Raw genomic sequence first — 21,719 nt, forward strand, 5'->3', positions numbered from 1 at the left:
GTACCTAAAGACATTTCTTTAGAATCACTTCTGAAGCCTTGGTAAAGGACAGAGGATACTCTATTTGACAGGTATCCTATTATCCAGCAGAGTAAGCTACCACCAATATTCATTTTGGCTAGTTCATGTAGTATAACGGTTCTGTTCGCAATATCAAATGCAGATTTTAGATCAAGAAAAGTGGTAAAACTAGTAGAGGTGTGTGCAGTGAGAAAGGTGGAAATACAGTTCTGCACACTTTTACCTTTAATGAACCCATAGAGGTAGGGGGAAAGTTGATGTCTGATTCTGTAGTACAGTCTGTTAAGCATCATTCTTTCAAAAGTTTTACAAAGACAACTAGTTAAGGAGATCGGCCTAAATGTATCAGGCTGTTGGGGCTTAGGGATAGGCACAATGAGACTATTGGTCCAGGAAGTAGGAAGAACGCCCTCAATGTAACTGAGATTATACAGTGCCAACAAAGGGTTATCAGGCACGTGCCTTAGAGTTCTGAGAATATCATAGGTTATACCATCCTCTCCAGGAGCAGTTGATCGACCTTTGGTTAATACATTATCTAATTCATACTCGGTAAAGAGGCAATCACTCTCATCAATATTTTGGCTCATAAAATTAATCAGTTTCAACATTTCTTCAGAAGTACTCTCTAAATTTTTTCTAATATGAGATGGAAGGCTTTCATGCCTGGATGTTTTGGACCAGTCATTTACGAGGTCATTTGCTTTTTCAAGAGGAAAGGGATGAGCAACATTGCCAGTCTTTTTCCTGGTTATTTTATTTATACCTTTCCAAGCCAAACTCAAAGGGGTGGACCTATTTAATTTAATCCACTAACAAACTGTTCCCATTCCTGTTGCCTAAGTTCTTCCTTTCTATTCCTTGCATTTGTTAGTGCAGCTTGGAACGTTCTGAGCAGGTCTGGGGTTCTACATTCACGGTATGCTTTACCAATCCTCCTAGCTGCATGTGTTAGATTGCGCAGCTGTGGATCATTATAGTATTTACATTGGTTTTTATTGTTATTTATAGTGGAGGGTTTTTGTTTCCTATTCCTGCCCACTTGATCTGTGAGAACACTCTCAATAGTGGTAATTAAATCATCATTAAATTTTTGTGTGCCAATTGGCTCGTAATTCTTATACCATTGATCCAAGTGGTTAATAAAGTTGTCTCTGTGTTCTGGTTTGAGAATAAGTTTCCTCCTTCTGTATTTAGCTCCTTGATTGCTGGAGATGTGATCAAGATTGACAGTTGTTAGTCTTGGGAAGTGATCAGATAGAAGATCATCAACTATGACAGAGTCATGCATCGTATATGATGTATTAAATCCAAGACACAGATCTAGTATGCCACCATATATGTGAGTAGGCTCAGTAGTGCCCACAATTCGAACATTATCATGCTCATTTAGCAATCTCACTAGTTTAGTTCCATTGGTGTTTGTTATAGACCCACCAATATTCTTATGTCTGGCATTAAAATCTCCAAGAATGATGGTAGGTTCACTATTGATGCGATCTGGTAAAGCATCAGGTCGAAGCTGGTTCGCTGGGGCATAGAGATTAAAAATGTTTATGGAAAAATCGCCTGCATATACTTTGACACCATGATACTGCATGTTAACTCGACTCTGCAAGGAAAGGAGTGAATGTGGCAAGCTCTTTCTGACATACATCACACAACAGTTGGTTGACCTTAGGTTATAAGCTGCATATCCAGGCAAGTTTGGTGGAGGTGCTCCATCTTTCAATCTACATTCCTGCAAACAGATGACATCAATATTCTTGGTTGCACTAATATGATGTAAGTCAGGCAACCGCTTCCTGATGGAAGCAATGTTCCATGAAAAGATTTGTAATGTATCCATTGTAGTGAGTTATTACAATCTCTTGCTCATAAGATGGTAAAACTATTATGCTTTGACTACAGTGTGCAGACACTTAAGAGCAAATAGCATAGTTTGTACGTCTTTATCTTCAGGACCTTTATTTTTAAGCATTTTTCGGCATTTTGGCAGCCAGTTAAAAGGCAAGTCTTGAAGGCAAGAGTTATGGGCTTCTTTCTCACAAATTGCTGGAAGCTGAACGGAGATTGCTGCACTTTTGACATCATCACCATGCTCAAGAGCATCATCCTGATTACATATATTTATTAAACTTGTCAGGATCTGTTCAAGATGCTCAATTTTTTTCTGGAAATTTGTTATAATATGAGGAAGGTCAGGCGAATCCAATGCCTCTCCGGAGGATGGCACTTCTGGGTTAGTGCTTTCTTTAACACCTATCACCTTAACAGGTACCATGGTTACATTAGTGTTCTCTGTTTCATCATTCATTGCAGGTAGGTCCTGTGCATCTGACTCATCTCCAATTTCCAGGGAGGTTACCTGTGTGGTGTCCGTCTGACTGTTGTAGTTGTGTGTATTGGGAGAAATGACAAACTCATCCCCATATTCAGGTGTAGCCATAGGTATCTGTAGTGGCAGACCAGTAGTTCCATATGTGCTAGCAGGGATGGCTAGCTCCTCCACAGCTGGTGTGTGTGATGGCATTCTGGTATCACCAGAATTGTTTGCAGTGAGGTGGGGTTCTTGCACACTTTGCAGAGGTTCAGTCTCAGATCTGGCTGTGGTAGACTGGATGGCCCCATCCTCAGTTACCATTAAAGGACTGTTATCAGGTTTACATCGAAGGTTGTTTGGGTTCTGACTGCAGTCCTTGTGGGAAACTGTAACCCCAACTTCTTTACAGTTAATACACTTAAATTTTTGGCTGTCAGGGCCTACTGTGCATTCTCTAGTGGAATGTTTCCCAGCACACTTACCACACCAAGAATGTAGTATTCCACAGTCTACTGCAACATGGCCATAGTGCTGGCATTTGTAACACCTACGTTTAGGGGGTAGGTACACTTCGATGTTTAGGAAACGTAAACCATGCACCCAGATATTCCGGGGGAGGGGCACAGGACCTACCCAACTGGCAATAATTTGGGATTTTCCTTTAAGTCTTTTAGGCTTGATGATATGCTCACTTAGAGTCAGATGGGATGGGTCCATGCAGAGAGGGTATCCAAAGATTATGATACTGACCCATTTTTTAAAGTGGTGAGTGTCTGATGGAGGTCGGAGCAGCTTAATATCCCCATAAGGTGTACTAAGTAGATCATTGATCAGCTCTTTATTCTGTTCCACAAACACAAAGTTGTGTGTGTTTTTCCTAAATTGGATCCTTGAGTTAGGATGCTTGTTTACAGCTTCCATTAGCCATGCACACTTAGCAGGCAGCGGGGTGTTGTCAGGGAAGTTCAGCTTAACACATTCTTCCTTTGAAGAAAGACTTCTTGCAGCCTCTGTGCACCAAGGACGTTTAGTATCACATTGTGTACGAGTCAAGTGAGTCTGACTACGTCGACGCTCTAGCCCTTTCTCACTTTTTCTCTTTTGTTTACTTTTAAAGGTCTGGAAGCTATCTTCATTTCCATCACCTGCAGAAATAGGTTCCTCTATGACAGTTGCCATGTTTGCCAGTGATGATATCTGGTGTAAGACTCACAACACAAGAATTCCTCGCTTATCTTTCCCTTATAGCTTATGCAAGAGCAAATATTCACTACAAAGTCAGAAGTCCAAAATAGATCACAAGACACAAGTGCTCAAGTTCAATGAACACCTCCAACCATACTCAACCCAGACCACCACCACTCAATACGACACACACCCCACCAAAAACACACTCAGAGACCTCTTGTATGTGTGTTAATAATATGGTACATATAATGATATAATGGATGGTACAGGAGGCCTGGTCACAGACCGGGCCGCGGGGGCGTCGACCCCCGGAACTCTCTCCAGGTAAACTCCAGGTAAACAGGCGAGGTCTTACACCTTATCACAAATTACAAAGATGAAAAGATATAGAGAGAGAGAGAGACAAAGTAGGTAATATTGAGCATAAAATTAGAATTCTGACATACATCACATTAAACATGAGGTTCAAATTCAATGATAACTTCCACTTGAGTTAGTTCAGGCTACTGCCACCTAATGTACCTCACTGAAATAATAATATAGCAGACATCACAATGAATGCTGAAGACAACCTCTTACCCCAACCATAGATTGTAAACAGTATTATTCAAAAAAAAAAAAAAAAAAACTAGGTAATGTTACAATGACAATGAGATAAATCACTCTGGTTGACTTCCTTGGTCCATCCTGGGTAACTCACACGTTACTATGTTATACATGTATGCAAGCATAAGTGTGCAGCTGTAGATAGATGAACCAGTACCTAAACAATCTCACTTACACACGCGTTACTATGTATAACAAGTGTTACCAAGTACAGCAAGTGTACACTTTATCACTTAGAATACACTTTTGTTGATGTAAATATAGGTGAGAGTGGTACACTGCTGGTCGTAATAAACACTCTGAACTTCTCAAGGTCACACACTAGGCCCAGCTTCTGGAGTTACCAGCGTTTTAATGTGTTTATTATGTGTCAGTGCGTGTCTGCAGTCATTAAATTGGTGTATCAGAAGTTAAACACTACAATCCAGTTGATCAAACAGTCTAAAACAATTTACACAATGTATAACTAGAAGTATAATGATTGCAAATTGTTACTATTACAATTTCAACTAGGCGCCAGACCCACTAGATGAGATGGCAAGGAACATAGATGTTAACAGGCTGACTCTTGCTTAACACAGTTGAAAGGTAACCGAATTACTCAAGAGAGAAAGTATTCATGAAACTGAACATTATGCAGCAGTAAGCTTGTTCACAGTAAAAATACAAAGCATAAGTTACACACTCACACCACAGATCAACACTGCAATTTGAAATATTACTGGGAATTTAGCAGTAAAGTTTCAGTCTGAACGAGAAAATGTATTAGAAAACACAACAATGACACTAGGACAAGCAACTTAACTATGTAACCGTATTTAATAGTTCAGTTACACTGAGCAGAGCATGTATTACACTGATTTATCAAATGTAAGGAGTCACTACACTGAAGTACACTCTGAGCCTTTTAAAGTCTTAATACAGGCTCACAAATGACAATTAACTGTTGGGGAAAGCAGCACTTAACACTTCTAGCACACGTATGACAGATGAATGTTCACTGTGTACAAGCCAATCACCACAAGCTTACTATGTTTATAAGTGAACCTCTGGCATGTCCCACTCAAAATGTCAGCACTGCAATGCTCGTCAAATTGTTCTCAAGCCACTACAGGAAACACTGGTATGCCAGCAGCACTGCAGAACGTATACAGACATGCTGGGCCCTAGGACAGCTATAACTGCAGGCTGCCTTAGCCCGTTCTGGCTAGCTTCTAGTGCCACCCTCAAGCTTGCTTGACTGTGCTCGCCAAGCCCGCGCCAACCACCCGGACACCTGCTTGCAGCAGGCAGGCAGGCACACAGGAGACACTCGCAAGATGAGCGGAGTGCGGCACAGAGGACACTGGCACTCAAGCACCCATGTGGTCTGGGTTTAAACCGCCTCTAGACCACAAGCAAATAGAGGCGAACGGCTGAGTTCCAAATCGAGGAAGGAGAAGGGACAAGGAAAGGATATTCACCTCGCTAGACACAGGCAATATGGGTGTAGTGGCCTGCAGGTCGCAGTGCAATTTTCAAGGTCATTCACTGGGCCCACAGTCGTCTCGAGAGTTACCAACCCTGTACTACTTGTTAATTACTCCAAACCCGCAGCACTTAACACATCTAGCACACGTGTCTTGGAATGACAGACAAATTTTCACTACATAAGAACTAGTTCTCACAACACCGAAGGTACGGCCAGAACACTGTAGAACGTTCACAAAGGCATTCTGGGATTCAGAACAGATGTAGCCTTGGCCTTCACTGGCTGGCTTGGAGCGCTGTTTGGCCTGGATCAGCTAAACTCGCCCTTATCCCATATGTAGATAATGGCGACGAGTTAAGGGATACCGGTGAATAGGAAAGTCGAGGAAGGGACATTCACCTCACTAGACACACGCAGTATGGGTGTAAGTGGCATGCGGGTCTTATAGTGCCATTTTCAAGGTCACCCAGCAGGCCAGACATTCCTCACTCATTTTAAGCCTACGTAGGTACTGATGGTAGCACAATGTCCTAAGTCAGCGTAATCCACTCATGCAAATAGTTACAACAAATCTGCAGCACTTGCGGAACTCACTGTAGTTACAACAAATCTCGAGTACCAGCGGGGCAGCAAAATACACCTCTACACTGCACGTCGTTGATAGAGGCGAACGGCTGAGTTTAAAGGACGAGAGTTGGGGATACAGGAGGACAGCAGAGGTAACTGAGCACGCACATTCGCCTCTCTTCACATAGTCAATATGGGCGAAAGTCTCAGGCAGGTGATGCAGTGCCTCGCTCAAGGTCACAGGCTGAGGCAGACTTCTCAAGAGTTACCACACACTGCAATACTCGTAGAGATTGTTACTCACTCCAAACTTGCAGAACTTCTAGCACACGTGTCTTGGAGTGAAAGACGAATTTTCAGTGTGTGGACACCTGGGTTACCAACTCACGTAGGACTGCACACTCGTCGTTATTCCTCAGGTTGGTAAAGCGATGAGTTGTGAGCATTTTGAGAGGCACGAGTAGCAGTGGACTAGCAAAATTCGCCTCTACACTCCATGTTGATAGAGGCGAAAGGCTGAGGTCAAATGAAAGGCAGAGGGGAAGCAGAGGCCTGTGAGGGCCTTTGCAAAAAGGAAAACTATTTCCAGTGTTTGACCAGGTATATCCTTAGTCACAGCTCGCACATAAGAGTTCTCACAACACTGAAGCTGTCTTCCAACAGTAGGAGTTTTAATGATGACTTATCAGTCGGGAGAAATGGGTAGGCCTGTGAATTAGTAGGTCCAGATCCCCAGCACACGTCTACTCCCCTCAACCACTCAGCCGAGACACAGTAATGACGAATATAATACTTGTGTTGATAACTGTAGTGAGCATCATAATGAAGGCTATGGTGTCAATGATGTTAGTAATAGTGATGACCGTAATATAGGTGGTGGTGAAGAGTGTGATGAGAGCGGTGGTGTCTATAATGTTAGTAATAGTGATGACTGTAATATAAGTGGTGGTGAAGAGTGTGATGAGAGCGGTGGTGTCTATAATGTTAGTAATAGTGATGAGCGTAATATAAGTGGTGGTGAAAAGTGTGATGAGAGCGGTGGTGTCTATAATGTTAGTAATAGTGATGACCATAATATAAGTGGTGGTGAAGAGTGTGATGAGGGCAATGGTGTCTATAATGTTAGTAAAAGTGATGAGCGTAATATAAGTGGTGGTGAAGAGTGTGATGAGAGCGGTGGTGTCTATAATGTTAGTAATAGTGATGAGCATAATATAAGTGGTGGTGAAGAGTGTGATGAGGTTAGTCACATAGACATTAATGTTGAATACAATACTGTTGATAAATGTAATGAACACAATGTTGGTAGTGGCGCTGGTGATGAGAGTTGTAGTGTTGCGTGTAATGTTAGTGGAGGAGGGAATGTGAGTGGTGGTGTCACCTATCATACATTCACACATAAACAGCGTCATGCTCTGGGTTTACAAAGACTCCCACGAGGCCTTACAACTGGAAGTGCACTTTTAAAACTCATGGACAAGGGTAGCGCTGTTGACATTGATAAGGTCTGCTATTTATATGAACAATTTTTTCATTATGCTGAGAAACTCGAGATGATCCCAGGACTACTATAATGGATCAAACTCGCATAAACTTTCTATATTAAGCTGGAATATTGCATCACTTAGAAAAAGACTTCCTGACCTTCAGTTTTCCAGTGGGCAACGGTAAACAATACGATGTTCAATGAGGACAAATTCCAACTACTCCGTTATGGAAAACTGGAGGAGATAATAACTAGAACAGAGTATACTACTGACTCCGGCCATACAATAGAGCGGAAAAATAATGTAAGGGACCTGGGAGTAGTAATGTCTGAGGATCTCACTTTCAAGGATCACAACAGTGCCACGATCGCACGTGCAAAGAAAATGATAGGATGGATAATGAGAACTTTCAAAACGAGAGATGCCAAGCCCATGATGATCCTTTTCAAATCACTTGTTCTCTCTAGGCTGGAATACTGCTGTACATTAACATCTCCATTCAAAGCAGGTGAAATCGCAGATCTAGAGAGTGTACAGAGATCCTTTACTGCATGTATAAGTTCTGTCAAGCACCTTAACTACTGGGAACGCTTGGAAGCACTTGACTTGTACTCGCTGGAACGCAGGAGGGAGAGAGATATCATAATCTACACTTGGAAAATCTTGGAAGGAATGGTCCCAAATCTGCACACAGAAATCACTCCCTACGAAAGTAAAAGACTGGGCAGGCGATGCAAAATGCCGCCAATAAAAAGTAGGGGCGCCATTGGTACACTAAGAGAAAACACCATAAGTGTCCGGGGCCCAAAACTGTTCAACAGCCTCCCATCAAGCATTAGGGGAATTGCCAATAAACCCCTGGCTGCCTTCAAGAGAGAGCTGGACAGATACCTAAAGTCAGTGCCGGATCAGCCGGGCTGTGGCTCGTACGTTGGACTGCGTGCGGCCAGCAGTAACAGCCTAGTTGATCAGGCCCTGATCCATCGGGAGGCCTGGTCACGGACCGGGCCGCGGGGGCGTTGATCCCCGGAATAACCTCCAGGTAACCAGGTAATCGTAAAGTAACCACCGAACCCATTGATGTTGTGTGTCTACAAGAGTGCAGAGTCCCTGAAAAATCCCAACCCCCTAAATTACCATCATTTGTTGCATATAACCTCAAATCTACTAACTCTTGTGTTCTATATATTAAAAAATCGCTTCCCCATCAACTTCTTGCACACAAGAAAACAGAGGGACTACAATATCACGGTGTTAGGATTTATATAGGGAACTCTGCTCTCAACATATTTAACTTGTATGCTCCTGCTCCCAACTTGTGCTCATTCTGAGCCTACTCTTATTATTGGCGATTACAATGCGAGACACAAAAGCATTGGAAACTCACAGTTTGGTAATCGTAATGGTAATCAACTGTTGTCACTCTTAAACAGTCATGATAATGTCCAAATTGTAGGTGATCTTGAACCCACACATATCTATGGAGGCGTCCTTGATCTGTGCCTGGGCTTCAACATTACTTCTGCCAGCTGTGAGTCTTCCATTGTAACAGATATAGCGTCTGATCATTTCTCTAGGCTAACCTCACTAGATATTTGTAATATTATCCTTCCTGGTGGGATATTCAAACGGAAACGTTTTAATGTTCCCACTGATCAGCATGATGACTTTGTTGCACATGTGACTGACTGGTATAATTCCTATGAGTGTTCCTCTGTAGAGACCTTTAACAATGATCTTGTGAGCAGTATTCAGAACTACTTAGAGCCGCCACTGAAACCTCTTGGTACTCTAAACCCAACAAACTTCCATAATAATCATACCTCCTTCAAAAACCATACTTATTACAATGATTCTAAACTTCGTACACTGAAACGTACTGCTCGCAGACTAGGCCTAGCCTATAGAAAACATCGTACCCCTGGAATGCTGAGGCTCTTCCAACCTGCCCTTGCTGCTGCCAGAGAGCGTATGACAGAGCTGCGGCAAACAGACTGGGAAAAATTTGTCAACGGTCTTAATGCTCACACCCCACTTAGCCGGGCTTGGAGGGACATAAATAGAATTAAGGGTAACAGAACTGGGCAGATCGCGCACCCTCATCCCTTACATAGGGCGAATGAGTTAGTCAGTGTTTGGGCTGCTACATCTAGCTATGACAATCTTCCCAGTACCACACAGGCAAAATTAAATGACAAATATGATGCAAGGGAGAGACTTGTTTGCTTTATGCTCAGCAAGGCAGATGATTGCAACATTCCTTTCACTAATTATGAACTTGATGCAGCACTAACTAAGGGCAACTCCACGTCGCCTGGTGAGGATGGTATTACTTACAACATACTCAGATTGCTGTGTCGAGTACCAGGTAATCCATTACTTGAATTATATAACATGAGCTATGTAACTGGGGAGGCTCCCTCAATCTTGGACCAACAGCCTCATCATTCCAATTCCTAAGCCCAATCAACAAAATGCATTTCGCCCAATATCTCTTACTAGCTGCTTGTGTAAAACATTTGAGAGAATGATTCTTAATCGTCTCATGTACAGAATCAAACAATTTTTGTCTCCCCGGTTACATGGTTTCATGCATGGAAGGAGCGTGCATCATTGCATAGCCACCTTTCTCACCCTGCACACTGACAGCTCATACACTACCTTCCTTGACCTTAAATCCGCTTTCGATGTAGCCAACCGACATGTAATCATTAGTGAACTTGCCAGAATGGATGTTGGAGGATGGCTTCTCCGCTGGATTAAAGGCTACCTGTCCAACAGAAAATCGTCTGTGTTGTTCCAGGGACATAGAAGTGTAACTAAAGACTTTGAATTAGGAACCCCACAGGGAGGTGTGCTCAGTCCCACACTGTTCAATATTCTAATTAATGCATTACTTAATGCTATGCCTAGTCAGCCCCATCATTATGTGATTAGTTTTGCTGATGATATAATGATTCACACCACCGGATTCTCCAACACCCAAAACATTCTTAATCATGTACTAGCCTCGTGTCAGGACCTGGGGTTGATAATCTCTACTGATAAAACAAAGATACTCAATAGGCGTCCTCCTCGACAGAGAGGCACAGTTCGTCAGATCCAATTGCATGATGGGTCTCTTCTAGAATATGTAAGCAGATACAGGTATCTAGGCTTTGAGGTTCCACTACTTGGACCTGTTGTAACAAGACTTTGTCGCCAATACAAAGAACGACTAAGAGCACTTAGAGTTGTGGCAGGGCTTCACCCCAGGTATGGTGCTAATGTTAAAATTGTGAAAATGATGTATCTTGCTTATATTAGATCATTGGTTGATTATGCGGCGCCACTACTTGCTCTTGTGTCTGACTGGAAGCTTGGAGGGCTGGAAAAACTGCAGAACGAAGCAATGAGGATCATTTTAGGATGCCCTCGTACTGCCAAAATTTTAAATATGCAAAAAGAACTTGATATTCCAAGCATCAGAGATCGTGTTACTGAAAGAAATATCCTAATTGGGGTTAATATGCTCAGGCAAGCTCATTCAAACCCCTGCACAGAAGCCCTCCAAACTTTCCTCAGCACTGGTGAACACTCCTCCAGATGGATCGAAAAAACTGGAACCGACCTCCGCATGAATCAGATACATGATCTATGTCAAGTAAGGCAACAGCGGCACTTCTCCGCTCCATGGAATATTACCCCATTCCAAACTACCATTCCTCCATTTCCCCCCAAACTACTTCTTAAATCACAACCAAAACTTCGCCTTGAAGCCAAACATGAGGCCTTAAGCTGTATTGATAACTTAGTCACACAGCACACACTCTCGCAAATTATTTACGCTGATGGTTCTGTTCACCAATCCACTGGTGCAGCTGGTAGTGCTGCTGTTGTCGTACAGAGTGATGGCTCTCTTAAAGAAATTGGAGCACGCATCAATAATTGGGCCTCTACCCTTCAGACAGAACTGTTTGCCATACTCCTTGCACTGAAATGCATCTATGTATCAAAGATTGACAGTTTAATTGTAACTGATTCTCTGTCATCCATAAATGCTCTCAACTCATTAAGCATAAATTGTGGCATGCTTGTGTCAGAAGCCAGACACAGGTATGGTAGGATTGTGGACAGTGGAGTCAGAGTGCACATGCTGTGGATTCCATCTCACATTGGTCTTCAGATGCATGATAGAACTGATAAATTGGCTAAGCTGTATGCTTTCAAAGAGGGAGTAGATTACAATCTTGGCTTGTCAGGTAGTAGTTTGAGAACAATAATACGAAAAGAACTTCAACTGAATTTTATGGACTTAAGGCTCAGGGAGATTGACACCAGTGAGTCCATCTATCATCATTCTATCATGCAGGAGGAGCCACATGTCTATGGTGCATCCAACAAAATAAGCAGACTCTTGGATGTCACTACTGCCCGGCTCCGGCTGGGTTACAAGTATCTTTGGCAGGTTAAATCACCACCACCAGATGTAGACCAAACGAAATGTAAACTTTGCCAGATGGACTATTGTCACACCCTGCGTCATTATGTACTGGAGTGTGATAAAATTAATGAATTTAGAAACAACTCACTCAGAAATGTTCAAGAAATGGCAAAGTATTTTATCCACAGTGGTATATTGCAGACCATTCTGGAGAAATACCCTGACTTTGCTAGCTGTAAATAAAGCATTACCACATGTACTCACCTATTTGTACTCACCTATTTGTGGTTGCAGGGGTCGAGTCTTAGCTCCTGGCCCCGCCTCTTCACCGGTTGCTACTGGGCCCTCTCTCTCCCCGCTCCATGAGCTTTATCAAACCTCGTCTTAAAACTGTGTATGGTTCCTGCCTCCACTACGTCATTTTCTAGGCTATTCCACTGCCTTACAACTCTATGACTGAAGAAATACTTCCTACTATCTCTCTGACTCATTTGTGTCTTCAACTTCCAATTGTGGCCTCTTGTTTCTGTGTCCCCTCCCTGGAACATCCTGTCTTTGTCCACCTTGTCTATTCCACGCAGTATTTTATATGTCGTTATCATGTCTCCCCTGACCCTCCTGTCCTCCAGTGTCGTCAGGCCGATTTCCCTTAATCTTTCTTCATAGGACATTCCCCTTAGCTCTGGAACTAACCTTGTCGCAAACCTTTGTACTTTCTCTAGTTTCTTGACGTGCTTTATCAAGTGCGGGTTCCAAACAGGTGCTGCATACTCCAGTATGGGCCTGACATACACGGTGTACAGTGTCTTGAATGATTCCTTACTAAGGTATCGGAATGCTGTTCTCAGGTTTGCCAGGCGCCCATATGCTGCAGCAGTTATCTGATTGATGTGTGCTTCCAGAGACATGCTCGGTGTTATACTCACCCCAAGATCTTTCTCCTTGAGTGAGGTTTGCAGTCTTTGGCCACCTAGCCTATACTCTGTCTGTGGTCTTCTGTGCCCTTCCCCTATCTTCATGACTTTGCATTTGGCAGGATTAAATTCGAGAAGCCATTTGCTGGACCAGGTGTCCAGTCTGTCCAGGTCTCTTTGAAGTCCTGCCTGGTCCTCATCAGATTTAATTCTCCTCATTAACTTCACATCATCTGCAAACAGGGACACTTCTGAGTCTAACCCTTCCGTCATGTCGTTCACATATACCAAAAATAGCACTGGTCCTAGGACCGACCCCTGTGGGACCCCGCTCGTCACAGGTGCCCACTGTGATACATCATTACGTACCATGACTCGTTGTTGCCTCCCTGTCAGGTATTCTCTGATCCATTGCAGTGCCCTTCCTGTTATATGCACCTGATGCTCTAGCTTCTGCACTAATCTCTTGTGAGGAACTGTGTCAAAGGCCTTCTTGCAGTCCAAGAAGATGCAATCAACCCACCCCTCTCTCTCGTGTCTTACTTCTGTTATTTTATCATAAAACTCCAGAAGGTTTGTGACACAGGATTTGCCTTCCATGAATCCGTGCTGGTTGGCATTTATACTCTTGTTCCGTTCCAGGTGCTCCACCACTCTCCTCCTGATAATCTTCTCCATAATTTTGCATACTATACACGTCAATGACACAGGTCTATAGTTTAGTGCCTCTTTTCTGTCTCCTTTTTTAAAAATGGGAACTACATTTGCCGTCTTCCATACCTCAGGCAGTTGCCCAGTTTCCAGGGACGTGTTGAAGATTGTGGTAAGTGGCACACACAACATATCTGCTCCCTCTCTAAGGACCCACGGGGAGATGTTGTCCGGTCCCATTGCCTTTGAGGTATCGATGTCCCTTAGCAGTTTCTTCACCTCCTCCTCATCTGTATGTATGTCGTCCAACACTTGTTGGTGTATTCCTTGCTGGTGTCCCCATCTGGTCTGTCCCCCCAGAGTCCTTCCTGTCTCTACTGTAAATACTTCCTTAAATCTCGTGTTGAGCTCCTCACATACCTCTTGATCGTTTCTTGTGAGTTCTCCACCTTCTTTCCTCAGCCTTATCACCTGGTCCTTGACTGTTGTCTTCCTCCTAATGTGGCTATACAGCAGTTTCGGGTCAGATTTGACTTTCGATGCTATGTCGTTTTCATACTGTCGCTGGGCCTCCCTCCTTATCTGTGCATACTCGTTTCTGGCTCTTCTACTAATCTCCTTGTTTTCCTGGGTCCTATGCCTCCTGTACCTTTTCCATTCTCTGTTGCACTTAGTTTTTGCCTCCCTACACCTTCGGGTAAACCAAGGACTCGTTTTGGTCTTCCTATTATTTCTGTTTCCCTTGGGAACAAAACTTTCCTCTGCCTCCTTGCACTTTGTTGCCACATATTCCATCATCTCGTTTACTGATTTTCCTACCATTTCTCTGTCCCACTGAACCTCCTGCAGGAAGTTTCTCATACCTGTGTAGTCCCCCCTTTTATAGTTTGGCCTGTCCCCTTCAGTTTCTGTTACCTTCTCCACTTGTAACTCTACTATATAGTCAAAACTCAGAACCACGTGATCGCTAGCTCCAAGGGGCCTCTCGTAAGTGATGTCCTCAATGTCTGAACTGCTCAGGGTGAACACAAGATCCAGTCTTGCTGGCTCATCCTCCCCTCTCTCTCTGGTTGTGTCCCTGACATGTTGATGCATGAGGTTTTCAAGTACCACATCCATCATCTTGGCTCTCCATGTTTCGGGACCCCCATGTGGCTCCAGGTTTTCCCAGTCGATCTCCCTGTGGTTGAAATCGCCCATTACCAGTAACTTTGCTCTGCTCGAGTGAGCTCTTCTTGCCACCTCAGCCAGTGTGTCCACCATCACCCTGTTGTTTTCTTCGTACTCCTCTCTTGGCCTCCTGCAGTTCTGTGGTGGGTTATACATCACTCCAATGACTACTTTATGTTCTCCGGACTGAATTGTACCTACAATGTAGTCTCTTTCTCCAATCATGTCCATGCCTTCCATTTCCTCAAATCCCCATCGGTGTTTTATGAGCAGTGCAACCCCTCCTCCCCCTCTACTCCTTCTATCTTTCCTCAGGATCTGATATCCTGTTGGGAAGACTGTGTCTGTTATTGTCTCAGCGAGTTTTGTTTCTGTGACTGCTATGATGTCTGGGGATTTTTCACTGATTCTTTCGTTCCACTCCTCATGTTTATTCGTTATTCCATCCGCGTTTGTGTACCAAACCTTCAGTTTCTTTTCTATCATTGTGGTCATGCAAGAATATTGGGGTTGGGGGAGCGAGAGCCTTGGTGGGGGCCTATATGGGGCTGTGGTGTAGGTGGGGTTTGTGTTGATGGGGGTGGGGTCAGAATGCCCATAAGGGACAGCTGTTGGGGTGAGGTTTGTGATATGGGGGTTGGTGGCAGAGGGAACAGTGAGTGGGTTGTAGTATAGGTTGCTCAGTTGCGTTGGGAATGTCGCGGTTGGAGTCTTTTGGTGGGAGATTCTGTGGGGTGTGTTTGCCCTTTCTCCTGTGTCTGGGTCCTGCTCATTTTCATTGCTTCTCGTTCCTCCTTGCGTCTCTGTACCCTCTCTTTCAGTGTAGTCCTTTCTTCCTGTGTTCTGTCGCGGTCGAGGTATACTCTCTGGTACCCCTCTTTGTCCCTCAGTCTTGCTTTCTCTTGCAGAATCCTGGTTCGAACTGATTCTTCCTTGAAAGTTACTCTGACAGGCCGTATCCTTCCACTCGCAAACCACCCAATTCTCTGAAAATTTGTCACCTGGGTCATATCGCCCTCCCCTATTGTTTTCATGATGCCTTCAATCATTTTTTTCTCCTCCTGTTTTATTTCTTCAAAGTTGTCCCCCTTGGCTTCTTGGAGCCCGTACACAAAAACTGACCTCGCCCTTTCCTCCTCCCACTGAGTCTCCATCTGCTTCCTCTGAGGCATTTTATTTCCTTCCATTGACATGTTCTTGCCTTCAGTCCCTGTCATATCTGAAACTTCTATTCTCAGTGAACTGTCTTTCCTGACCAGCTGTCCCTTGCTACTGCAGTTGGCTGTTAGAATCTCTGCATATAGCATACCTTCATTGTCTTCGGACCTGTCGTTTGATCTTAGTGTGCTCATCGTCTTTTCCCTGGCCCCACGTGGGTCTGATAGGGCCTTCGTGTACGGCATGTCTCCGTTGTTGCTTACCGTCCCCTTGTCTGCGCCTGACTTTAAATTTCCTGATGTCACATCTGAATTGTCATTTGTCTCTCTAATTTGTTTCAGGCTTTGCAGTTTCTCTTCTAAGCACTGTATCCTAGCTTCTGCTGCTAAGACCTGTACTTCCCACTTCCTGCACTCTTCAGCTATCCGCACCTCCATTTTCTTACCAAGCTCTACTATCTTCCTTCCCCACTCTTCCTCCCTTTTTTGGAGCTCTAACTCCCAGTCTTTCCTCCCTGGTTCGTCTACCAGGTCTCTGGTTTTCCGTCCTCTAAGGCCACCCATTTTTTTTTTTTTTTTTTTTTTTTTTTTTTTACCACAGACAGAAGGCTAGAGGAGGGAGAGGGTGCAGGGGGGAGAGGAAAGGGTAGAAGAGGGAGAGAGAGGAGAGAGAAAGGGTAGAAAGAGGGATAGAGAGGAGAGAGTATGGGGGTGAGGGATAAGACCAAGGGGGAGAGAGAGAAATGTGAGGGGGGAGAGAAAGGGTAGAGAGAGGGAGAAAGAGAGGGAGAGGGAGAGAAAGAGAGAGAGAGGGAGAAAGGAGGGCGAGGGAAAAGGCTATGAGAGAGAGAAATGGAGAGATGGAGAGAGAAGCCTATAGAGAGAGAGAAGGGTGAGAGATAGGGTTATGGGAGAGAGAGAGAGGAGGGCGAGGGAAAAGGCTATGAGAGAGAGAAATGGAGAGATGGAGAGAGAAGCCTATAGAGAGAGAGGAGGGTGAGAGATAGGGTTATGGGAGTGAGAGAGAGAGGGAGAGAGAGAGAGGGAGAGTGAGAGGGAGAGAGAGAGGAAGAGAGAGAGGAAGAGAGAGAGGAAGAGAGAGAGGAAGAGAGAGAGGAAGAGAGAGAGGAAGAGAGAGAGGAAGAGAGAGAGGAAGAGAGAGAGGGAGAGAGGGAGAGAGAGAGGGAGAGAGAGAGAGAGAGAGAGAGAGAGAAGAGAGAGAGGAAGAGAGAGAGGGAGAGAGAGAGGGAGAGAGAGAGGGAGAGAGAGAGAGAGAGAGAGAGAGAGAGAGTAGGGAAAAAGGCTATGAGAGAGAGAAACGCGATGGAAGGAAAAGATAGGAGGGAGTGAAGGCAAGAGCGGGGAGGGGAAGGTCTGTGGGGAGGGAAAGGTGTGTGGGGGGGTGAGGGGACACGGTCAAATTCCAAGGATCAGCTTTGTGTACTCACCTAGTTGTGGTTACAGGGGTCGAGACTCAGCTCCTGGCCCCGAGTGTATGTGTGTGTGCACGTGTGTGTGAGCACATCAGTTGTTTATATGTCCCAGAAATACAATTCACCTCTGTGTATCCGTAATACTAATAAGATACCATTAACACTGAGAGTAATTCTAATAATTATAATACTAGCGTGTGTTAACAAGTCATTCTTTCACCCAGTTATGTACTACCTTTTACTACATGTGTACCCAATACTTGCTTCTCAGATTGTACTGTCTTTGTGTCCTAAAACATTATCTCTCGAAACTGTTGTCAGGGCTGTAGTCCCATTAGCCACGACTTAATCCTCCTGCCTATTCCTTGCTCCTACAAATTTTATCTTCCTACTACTGCTAGGTGTTGTGTGTATGATAATCCCTCTGGAGCCGGGTTTAGATAGCGAGCTACCAGTGACCGTAGGGCCGGCTCTACCACTCAAAACTTCCCGCCAACCACAAACAGGTGATTTGTATGTTACTCCTCAGAGGGGACGTCCATCCAGATGCCTGATGTACGATGCTCGCTGTACGATGCTCGCTGTATGATGACTCGTGCACCTCGCCCTTCCGCCACTGACTTCTTCAGCTATTCTTTTCTCGTTGCCCTTTTGAGTCCTCATTTACCACACTTATCACTTGTATACTGCTACTTTTATAATTTACACTTCACTTTTGGTAAGTACACTTCTTATTTGTGATGACACCCAACCTGTTATGGCGGCTCTACTCCCTCAGGCCTACTGCTGCCACCACCTCTGCTTATATATATTTTTATGTATATATATATATATATATATATATATATATATATATATATATATATATATATATATATATCCCCTTTCTGGCTAGCTTGTTCACGCTGTGTGCTACATCACAGTTTGTCGTTAGCCACCCTCTCTTAATTCTATTTGATCTTTTCTCTTTAGTCACTCGCTTTGTACTTTGTTATGTGTAACACTGTGGCAACAGGTGCCAACTAGGCCTCAACGAACTGGCACTTTGAAATTTTGTTGTATAATTTCAGGCTTTCTCTCGCCTTTACTTTATTTATTTTTGCTAATACTTTGGTTATCACTTGTAGGGTTGTTCACTGACGTTGTCACTAACACTGGTTGCTTCTAGCTGCTAAAACACGCCCTAAAAGCACTAAGATTCTCGGAGCCTGGTGCTTGCGACCCACTACACTACGTGTGTGTGTGTGTGTGTGTGTGTGTGTGTGTGTGTGTGTGTGTGTGTGTGTGTATGTGTGTGCACTCACCTAGTTGAGATTGCAGGGGTCGAGTTCAAGCTCCTGTGTGTGTGTGTGTGTGTGTGTGTGTGTGTGTGTGTGTGTTTGTGTGTGTGTTTGTGTGTGCGTGTGTATGTGTATGAGTGTATATGAGTGTGTGTGTGTATGAGTGTGTGTGTGTGTGTCTGTGTATGAGTGTGTGTGCGTGTGTGTGTATGAGTTTGTGTGTGTGTTAGTTAGTTACCATTTGGTCCTAGGCACATGTCAATTAGACACTAGGCCTGTTGTATGTGCATGCGTGTGTATGTGTGTGTGTATGTATGTGTACTCACCTATTTGTGGTTGCAGGGGTCGAGTCCTAGCTCCTGGCCCCGCCTCTTCACCGGTTGCTACTGTGTGTGTATGTGTGTGTGTGTATGTGTGTGTGTCTGTGTATGTGTGTGTGTCTGTGTATGTGTGTTAGTTACGATTTGTGTGTGTGTGTGTGTGTGTTAGTTACCATTTGGTCCTAGGCACATGTCGATTAGACACTAGGCCTGTTGTATGTGCATGCGTGTGTGTGTGTATGTGTGTGTGTCTGTGTATGTGTGTGTGTCTGTGTATGTGTGTTAGTTACGATTTGTGTGTATGTGTGTGTGTGTGTGTGTGTGTGTGTGTGTGTGTGTGTGTGTGTGTTAGTTACCATTTAGTCCTTTGGCACATGTCGATTAGACACTAGGCCTGTTGTATGTGCATGCGTGTGTGTGTAACTCCCGAACACAACATTAGTAACTCCCGAACACAACATTAGTAACTCCCGAACACAACATTAGTAACTCCCGAACACAACATTAGTAACTCCCGAACACAACATTAGTAACTCCCGAACACAGCATTAGTAACTCCCGAACACAACATTAGTAACTCCCGAACACAACATTAGTAACTCCCGAACACAACATTAGTAACTCCCGAACACAACATTAGTAACTCCCGAACACAACATTAGTAACTCCGGAACACAGCATTAGTAACTCCCGAACACAGCATTAGAAATTCCCGAACACAGCATTAGTAACTCCCGAACACAGCATTAGTAACTCCCAAACAAAGCATTAGTAACTCCCGAACACAGCATTAGTAACTCCCAAACAAAGCATTAGTAACTCCCGAACACAGCATTAGTAACTCCCGAACACAGCATTAGTAACTCTCGAACACAGCATTAGCATCTCCCGAACACAGCATTAGTAACTCCCGAACACAGCATTAGTAACTCTCGAACACAGCATTAGCATCTCCCGAACACAGCATTAGTAACTCCCGAACACAGCATTAGTAACTCCCAAACAAAGCATTAGTAACTCCCGAACACAGCATTAGTAACTCCCGAACACAGCATTAGTAACTCTCGAACACAGCATTAGCATCTCCCGAACGCAGCATCAGCAACTCCCGAACACAGCATCAGCAACTCCCGAACACAGCATTAGCATCTTCCGAACACAGCATCAGCAACTCCCGAACACAGCATCAGCAACTCCCGAACACAGCATTAGCATCTCCCGAATACAGCATCAGCAACTCCCGAACACAGTATTAGCATCTCCCGAATACAGCATTGGTAACTCCCTTGGGTGAAGGAGGTCTGGAGGTAGACTGCCTCACTGAACACAAAACATTCAGTCACCAGTCTAGTCATCAGTCAAGTCAGTCTAGTCTGACCTGTTTTCAGAGTTCTAAACAAACAACAGCAAAGAGAAAACACGAGTATAACCGGTGAATCAAGAGTCACGTTTTTCAGTTTTGTACGACACTTGGAGACAAGAGAGAGCAGAGATTAATAATTATTTTTTTGACAATTCTCTGGAGAATGTCCTGTCAACTCGTCAAGGTAAATGTGTCAGCGGAGACTGTTAAATATGTTAGAATATTGTCTTGATATTGAGGATGGAACAGCAGGGAAGGAAGAACAGCAGGTAGGGAAGTACAACAGAGAGGGAAGTACAACAGTGAGGGAAGTACAACAGAGAGGGAAGTACAACAGTGAGGGAAGTACAACAGAGAGGGAAGTACAACAGTGAGGGAAGTACAACAGTGAGGGAAGTACAACAGAGAGGGAAGTACAACAGAGAGGGAAGTACAACAGAGAGGGAAGTACAACAGTGAGGGAGGTACAACAGAGACGGAAGTACAACAGTGAGGGAAGTACAACAGTGAGGGAAGTACAACAGTGAGGGAAGTACAGCAGTGAGGGAAGTACAACAGAAAGGGAAGTACAACAGAGAGGCAAGTACAACAGAGAGGCAAGTACAACAGAGAGGGAAGTACAGCAGGTAGGCAAGTACAACAGAGAGGGAAGTACAACAGAGAGGGAAGTACAACAGAGGGAAGTACAACAGAGAGGCAAGTACAACAGAGAGGGAAGTACAGCAGGTAGGCAAGTACAACAGAGAGGGAAGTACAACAGAGAGGGAAGTACAACAGAGAGGTAAGTACAACAGAGAGGGAAGTACAGCAGGTAGGCAAGTACAAGAGAGAGGGAAGTACAGCAGGTAGGCAAGTACAACAGAGAGGGAAGTACAGCAGGTAGGCAAGTACCACAGAGAGGGAAGTACAACAGAGAGGCAAGTACAACAGAGAGGCAAGTACAGCAGGTAGACAAGTACAACAGAGAGGGAAGTACAACAGAGAGGGAAGTAAAACAGAGAGGGAAGTACAACAGAGAGGTAAGTACAACAGAGAGGGAAGTACAACAGAGAGGGATGTATAACAGAGAGGGAAGTACAACAGAGAGGGAAGTACAACAGAGAGGGAAGTAAAACAGAGAGGGATGTACAACAGAGAAGGAAGTACAACAGAGAGGGAAGTACAACAGAGAGGCAAGTACAACAGAGAGGGAAGTACAACAGAGAGGCAAGTACAACAGAGAGGGAAGTACAACAGAGAGGGATGTACAACAGAGAGGGAAGTACAACAGAGAGGGAAGTACAACAGAGAGGGAAGTACAACATTATATACTGAGTCAAAAAGGAGAATTAGTGTGCACTACCTA

This window comes from Cherax quadricarinatus, chromosome 14 (assembly GCF_038502225.1).
Source record: "Cherax quadricarinatus isolate ZL_2023a chromosome 14, ASM3850222v1, whole genome shotgun sequence".
Taxonomy (NCBI): Eukaryota; Metazoa; Arthropoda; class Malacostraca; order Decapoda; family Parastacidae; genus Cherax; species Cherax quadricarinatus.